Raw genomic sequence first — 7,899 nt, 5'->3', positions numbered from 1 at the left:
AGCAGCTCTACTTCTGTCAATGAGATTCCAGGCCGAAAATATGTCTGGAGCTGCCACTATCCCACTCCACCTACTGCCTGGTCTGGGTGCTGACGAGTCCTCTCTATTTGGCTCGGTCCTCCCACCACTTTTCTTCCTCCATTTGCTGCCAGGTCGCACCTTTCCCTGCTACAGACATTCTCACTCCCATTTTCCACCGTATTCTTGGGCGCCCTCTAGGTCTTTTCCCATCCATCTTTAGTTCTTCCATAATTTTGGGGAGTCTCTGCCCATGCAACCTCTTAACTTGCCCATCTTAATCTCATTTTTTTTCAATTTCTTCTCTCATACATTCTTGGTTAAGGTCCTTTCTAATCTCTACATTCCATACTCTGTCCATTCTTGTATTTCCCTTAACTGCTCTGAGAAATTTCAATTTCCCTGCTTGCAGTCTTCTCCAGTCCGCTTCTGTCATTGTCCATGTTTCTCCACCATAGTTGACAATAAGCACTCCATCTTCAGGCCACAAGTGGCCCATCGGGACCAACCGACCGCCGTGTCATCCTCAGTTGAGGATGCGGATAGGAGGGGCGTGTGGTCAGCACACCACTCTCCCAGTCGTTATGATGGTTTTCTTTAACCAGAGCCGCTACTATTCGTTCGAATAGCTCCTCAATTGGCATCACGAGGCTGAGTGCACCCCGAAAAATGGCAACAGCGCATGGCAGCTGGATGGTCACCCATCCAACTGCCGGCCACGCCCGATAGTGCTTAACTTCGGTGATCTTACGGGAACCGATGTATCCACTGCGGCAAGGCCGTTGCCGTAGTTGACGATAGGGAAGTAATAATTCTTATGCATAAGGAGTTTTACTTTTTCTGAAATTTCCTTATTCCAAATCAGGTGTTATTGTTTGGTAGAAATTGCCTCCCTTCTGTAACCTCCTACGAATTTCGTTAGTTATTCTTCCATCTCTAGATATTTCTCTCCCTAAAACCCTTTCTCTCTTCCAGATACCATTACTTCACTCTTTTCTTTATTTATTTTTAATCCATACCTTTTCATAATTTCCTTCCACGCATCAAGTTGTAACTGTATATCTACCTCTTTATCACCCCATGTTACCATATCATCTGCAAAAATCATCACTCTGTCTTTTTCTTTTACTATCTTTAACTGCCCTATTCATTCCCTCCATCACATCATTAAAAAGTGCAGGAGATAGAATACTTCCTTGCTTAAGTCCTTGTCTTATTTCGAAGTATTCAGAGTTCCCCAGTGGTGTTCTAATTCTACAACTGTGTCATCTGTACATTGTCTTTATCATATTAATGTGTCCATCTTCTACATCTATCTTCTTCATTTCCTCCCAGAGTCTTTCCCTGTTAACTGAGTCATATGACTTTTCTATGTCTATAAAAACCATTATCACCATTTTGTAATACTCCCAACTTTTTTTCCATCAGTTGAGAGAAAACATCAGGTCGATCGTGCTTCTTCCTTTCCTAAACCCATGCTGTTCTTCACTCAGCTCCTTTTCCATCTCTTCACTTACTCGATTTAGTAAAATTCATTCAAAAATCTTGGCTTTATGACTCATAAGGGCTATTCCTCTGTACTTTTTTCAAAGTCCTTTATTGCCTTTTTTGAAGATGGGAACAATGTCTCCTCTTCTCCAATCGCCAGGTATTGTACTATTTCTCCACACACTTGATAGTACTCTATACAGCCACTGCATTCCCACTGAACCTGCTGCTCTTATCATGTCTACTGATATGTCATCAGGTCCTGGAGCTATCCCACCATTCATCTTCTTCACAGCTATTTCCATTTCTCCAAGTGCAATCTGTCCTAATTCTGTTTCCCAACTCTCAAATTCTCCATTATTTGTTGTTTCCTCGTGTGCCTGCTCCTCTGCGTTTAACACTGTCTTAAAATATTCTTTCCAGAGATCTTTTATATTCCCTGGATCTTCAATCTCGGTACCGTCCTCTGTTTCTATCTTTACTGGTGCTTCAGAAGACTTCCTTTTATTTTTCATCATTTTATAGAACATTTTCTTACTGCTCTTCACATCTTCTTCAATTTTTTCTGTTAACCCTTCCCATGCCTTTTTCCTTTTTTTCTTTTTTTTTTGTAAAGTCTTCCCATGCCTTTTTCTTTGTTGCTTCCACTATTTCTTTACACTTCTTCTTTTCCTCTATATATTTCTTATGGTCTTCGGCATTTTTAGTTTTCCACCACTTTCTCCATACTCCATTTTTTCTTCTAACTGCTTGGATTGTGGTATCATCCCACCAACTTGTCTGTCTTACTTTTTCCTCTCCAGATGTTATACCACATACTTTTTGTGCTACTTCAACTACAGTGTCTTTGAATGAAATCCATTCTTTTTCTACATGTCAGAAAACTTAGTTTGGAAACTTTTGTGTGATTAATTGTCTGTACTTCTCTGCACTTTCACTCTCCTTTAGCTTTCAATCCCATATCCTCATCACTTTCTTCTGTTTTCTGTTTTTCACACACTGACCCATTTTCCATTGTCCCGCTAGTAATCTAAGGTCTTCATCTGCACTCACACTTCGAATTACCTTCATATTTGTTACTTTCTCTCCCCATTCCCTATCTATTAGAATATAATCAGTTACGCTCTTGGTTCTTCCATCCCAGCTGTATCTGGTAATAACATGACTTTCTCTCTTCATACACCAGCTGTTTGCTATTTTCATTCCATTCCTCTGGCACAAATCCAGGAGCCTTTCTCCTTCTTCATTTCTGTCTCCGTATCCAAAACATCCCAACACTTGCTCAAATCCCTTTCTGTCTTTGCCTAGCTGTCCATTAAAATCTCCCATCGCTATATTAGCCCTCTATAAATGGTTTTCTAACTCATTTTCAAAGTCCATCTGCTCTTCTTCGCTACATCCCACTTGAGGTGAATAAATCTGGATTACTTTTAGTGTTTCTTTTTGGAATCTCATGTTTAAGATTATGATCCTGTCTGATATATATCTCACAATTTCAATACAGCTTTGTACATTCTTATTCACCATCACTGCCACACCGTTTCTTCCAAACCTGTTATTCTCACTCCAGTACAGTTTTCCTCCTCCTCTCAAATTCTTCTCACATTTTCCCTTCCACTTTGTTTCGCTTAATCCCAATATGTCTAACTTTCTCTCTGTTAGTACATCTGTCATTTCTTCCATTTTTCCAATGAGGGTTAATATATTAAGGGTGCCAATGTTTAGGTTATTTTTTAGTCTAGTTGGTTTCAACTCCTTGTACTGATGAATATCATCAGGTCTCCCATCATTCGCACCAGTACTTGAAGAAGCAGTGAGGTCAAATCCTGAGTGGTCGCTCCTAGGCTCCTCTGTGTTTTGAGAACAATATATGAAGACTTCCTACTGGCTTGCTAGGCCTAACGCAAGAAAGGATTTTCTGTTGCGGTTGTCTCCCTTAGCCTTTGGAGTGTCTCCTCCACCACAAGGCAGTGGTTCCCTTCTCATTTAATCCCCATAAAGGAGGGTTGCCTCTTCTGCCAGCTGTACCGTTCCGAAGTCTCCCTTCTCCGCCGTCGCTGCCATTAAGGTCTTGAATGGCACGCCAGACCATCAGTCCTGGTTCTCGGGTCCCATGGCGAACGACAGTCCGGCTTGTGTAACGCCACTGTCCGGGACATCTCAAGGAAGGCCTTCGCTGAGCATAGGGGTTCAGCTCGAAGACGGATTCGCTACTGAAAGCAGCTCTACTTCAGTCAATGAGGTTCCAGGCCGAAGATGTGTCTGGAGCTGCCACTGACTGAGAAAAAAAAAGAGTGAGGAAGAGCCAGCTTGTACTTCAACCGGATAAAATATTACTAAGTGGTGGGTCCAGTACTGAACGTCATACAGTTTCGTGTAGAAGAAGTAATAATATTGGCATCTGTGTTACATTAATTGCATACGAAAGTGCAACTTACCTACAGAAGTTGTAATGCACTTCAGTATCTCACAGATTTAATTGCGAGATGTTCACGAGAAGAGTCCGTGAGATTCTGGAAGATACCAGCTAGGATGTGGAGCCAAATCGACTCCTGTGTCGTGTCCAGCTGGTCCTGGTTTCTCGGTTTAGGATACATGTTGCGAACAACCCGATCGAGGCCGAGGAGATCGTTGACTGGTTTTAAATTCTGCAAGATTCGTGGAAAGGGGAGTATGGCAAACTCGTCTTGGTGCTATTGGAACCACGCACGTACACTGCGAGCTGTGTGACACGTCGCATTATCCTAGTGGTAGATGCCATCGTGACGAGAAAAAACGAACTGCATATAGGAGTGGATACAGGCATACATGTGTTAATCCATTGTGACTTAGAGAAAGATGAGATCATACAGGGAATTCCACGAAAACATTCCGCAAACCGTAACTGTTTCAGATGCTTGCTTTCAGACGTTTCACGCCAACAGCCAGGTGTACGGTGGAGCATGAAATGTGATTCACCTGAAAAATCCACCTGTCACCACTCAGCTGCGGTATCACAATACCAATTCCAGCCTTCCTTGCCAATGAACAGCAGTTAGCATTGGTGCATGAACCAAACGCCTTATACGGAGGCAAATCCGCAGCAACGTTCGCTGAACAGTCGTTGAGAAGGCACTTTTGGTGGTCCCTTGGTTCATCTGGACTGTCAATTGCTCAACTGTTGCACGTCTATTCACCTGTTACGTCCCCCCCAGCCGTCATCCTCGTCATATACGTCCCATGGTGCACCACAGTTGTCTTGGCGCCGGTTTTAGATGGCGCTATTTTCCAATGCGCGGTACACCTTAAACACGGCGGCACGAGAACAACTTACTAACTTAGCTGTTTCGGAAATGCTTCCACTCTTTGCCTGAAAACCAATGGTCATTCGCTTTTGGACGTCAAATACATCGCTCAGTTTCTCTGTTACGACAACGACTGCATTGTTCTCCGCATACTTCCGACGCACTTCATACACCCTCTACTCCTACTGACTCTCTTGCTGTCTGTGAGTAGTTACTGCACGTTGACGTCGAGCAAAGGCGGTGGTCACTTCACCGTGCATATGTATACACTAGCCATAATTACGTCACATCCTCATGATCCCTGTTGTTGTTGTGGTCTTCAGTCCTGAGACTGGTTTGACGCAGCTCTCCATGCTACTCTATCCTGTGCAAGCTTCTTCATCTGCCAGTACCTACTGCAACCTACATCCTTCTGAATCTGCTTGGTGTATTCATCTCTTGGTCTCCCTCTACGATTTTTACCCTCCACGCTGCCCTCCAATGCTAAATTGGTGATCCTTTGATGCCTCAGAACATGTCCTACCAATCGATCCCGTCTTCTAGTCAAGTTGTGCCACAAATTTCTCTTCTCTCTTCTTCTTCTCTTACTTTGACCCCTATGTTGTACCTCTCTTTTCCAGCAGTATTACGCAGACAAGCCTTCAAGATGAAATTCTAATTATCTGCAAAATAATTAAACGGAGGCTCTGCTTTGCTTTTAAATACTGGATAGATTTTGCGAACTGCTATCAAAAAGTAGAAAAAAGGAGTGTGACTTGCCTTCTCTGATGATAAAGGCGAGTGTTAAGCAGTCGAAATTTGTACAGCAGGCTGGAGAATGACGATGTATTTTCTCTGTTTCGACTACGAAAGAAACACGGAATAAAGCGCAGTGTTAATTATGAAAAGCACATATGAAGATTAGCAACATTTTCTCGGAAAATTGGATCAGAAAGTTATTTGCGCGTTTGTTTTTTCGATAATCTAAATCGTGCCATGTGTAGACTCGAAAATTCAGGTTCGTCACTTTATTTCTCAAGTAGTTGAAGTCAATTATAAAGATATAGATTATCTTACTTAACGCAAACTGTCTTGTACATATGAATCAATTACCAATGGTATTAGAAGTTACTCTACTTCATACTACATTGTTAAATATGAAATGTGCACTCACATGGAACTTACGGCTCAAGTCCTGTAGTTCCAACGAAGGTATTTCAGTGATATCCCTTGGTTACAAGACGTATGCGTGGACTGATAACACCCTCCCATATACAAAAACAACAAAGAAACGACGAACCACGAAAGCCTCACTCCCAATGACACGGAAATTGGTAGATGTTATGTGCATGTACGGCCAAACAAATGATTACAGTGTCAGAAATATTGGATGATTTATTCAAGAGAACGAACAAGTCAATAACGTGTTGGTCCTCATCTGACCCTTACGCTAGCAGTTATTCGGCTTTGCAGTGATTGAGAGACTTTTTGGGCGTCTTCCTGACGGTTATCGTGCCAAATTCTGTCCAATTGGCGCATTAGGTCGTCAAAATCCCGAAATAGTTGAAGGTTCCTGATGCTCCAAACGTTCTCAATCGGGGAGAGATCCAGGGATCTCGCTTACCAGTCAGGCTGGTGTGACACCACTGTCCGAGATGTCTCCAGGAAGGCCTTCGCTGAATCGGGGTTCCGGTCGAAGGCGAATTCGCTACTGAAAGCAGCTCTACTTCTGTCAATGAGATTCCAGGCCGAAAATATGTCTGGAGCTGCCACTATCCCACTCCACCTACTGCCTGGTCTGGGTGCTGACGAGTCCTCTCTATTTGGCTCGGTCCTCCCACCACTTTTCTTCCTCCATTTGCTGCCAGGTCGCACCTTTCCCTGCTACAGACATTCTCACTCCCATTTTCCACCGTATTCTTGGGCGCCCTCTAGGTCTTTTCCCATCCATCTTTAGTTCTTCCATAATTTTGGGGAGTCTCTGCCCATGCAACCTCTTAACTTGCCCATCTTAATCTCATTTTTTTTCAATTTCTTCTCTCATACATTCTTGGTTAAGGTCCTTTCTAATCTCTACATTCCATACTCTGTCCATTCTTGTATTTCCCTTAACTGCTCTGAGAAATTTCAATTTCCCTGCTTGCAGTCTTCTCCAGTCCGCTTCTGTCATTGTCCATGTTTCTCCACCATAGTTGACAATAAGCACTCCATCTTCAGGCCACAAGTGGCCCATCGGGACCAACCGACCGCCGTGTCATCCTCAGTTGAGGATGCGGATAGGAGGGGCGTGTGGTCAGCACACCACTCTCCCAGTCGTTATGATGGTTTTCTTTAACCAGAGCCGCTACTATTCGTTCGAATAGCTCCTCAATTGGCATCACGAGGCTGAGTGCACCCCGAAAAATGGCAACAGCGCATGGCAGCTGGATGGTCACCCATCCAACTGCCGGCCACGCCCGATAGTGCTTAACTTCGGTGATCTTACGGGAACCGATGTATCCACTGCGGCAAGGCCGTTGCCGTAGTTGACGATAGGGAAGTAATAATTCTTATGCATAAGGAGTTTTACTTTTTCTGAAATTTCCTTATTCCAAATCAGGTGTTATTGTTTGGTAGAAATTGCCTCCCTTCTGTAACCTCCTACGAATTTCGTTAGTTATTCTTCCATCTCTAGATATTTCTCTCCCTAAAACCCTTTCTCTCTTCCAGATACCATTACTTCACTCTTTTCTTTATTTATTTTTAATCCATACCTTTTCATAATTTCCTTCCACGCATCAAGTTGTAACTGTATATCTACCTCTTTATCACCCCATGTTACCATATCATCTGCAAAAATCATCACTCTGTCTTTTTCTTTTACTATCTTTAACTGCCCTATTCATTCCCTCCATCACATCATTAAAAAGTGCAGGAGATAGAATACTTCCTTGCTTAAGTCCTTGTCTTATTTCGAAGTATTCAGAGTTCCCCAGTGGTGTTCTAATTCTACAACTGTGTCATCTGTACATTGTCTTTATCATATTAATGTGTCCATCTTCTACATCTATCTTCTTCATTTCCTCCCAGAGTCTTTCCCTGTTAACTGAGTCATATGACTTTTCTATGTCTATAAAAACCATTATCACCA

General features: G+C 42.8%; 2 pseudogenes; both read right to left on the bottom strand.

Annotated features, from left to right (window-relative positions):
* Window positions 1–688: 688 nt before the first annotated feature.
* Window positions 689–805, bottom strand: LOC126177871 (5S ribosomal RNA; annotated as a pseudogene).
* Window positions 806–7,173: 6,368 nt separating this feature from the next.
* Window positions 7,174–7,290, bottom strand: LOC126177870 (5S ribosomal RNA; annotated as a pseudogene).
* Window positions 7,291–7,899: the final 609 nt, after the last annotated feature.

The sequence above is a fragment of the Schistocerca cancellata genome, chromosome 3 (assembly GCF_023864275.1).
Source record: "Schistocerca cancellata isolate TAMUIC-IGC-003103 chromosome 3, iqSchCanc2.1, whole genome shotgun sequence".
Classification (NCBI taxonomy): Eukaryota; Metazoa; Arthropoda; class Insecta; order Orthoptera; family Acrididae; genus Schistocerca; species Schistocerca cancellata.
Note: the sequence above shows the minus strand (reverse complement) of the source record. Positions and strands in the feature narration are given on the sequence as shown.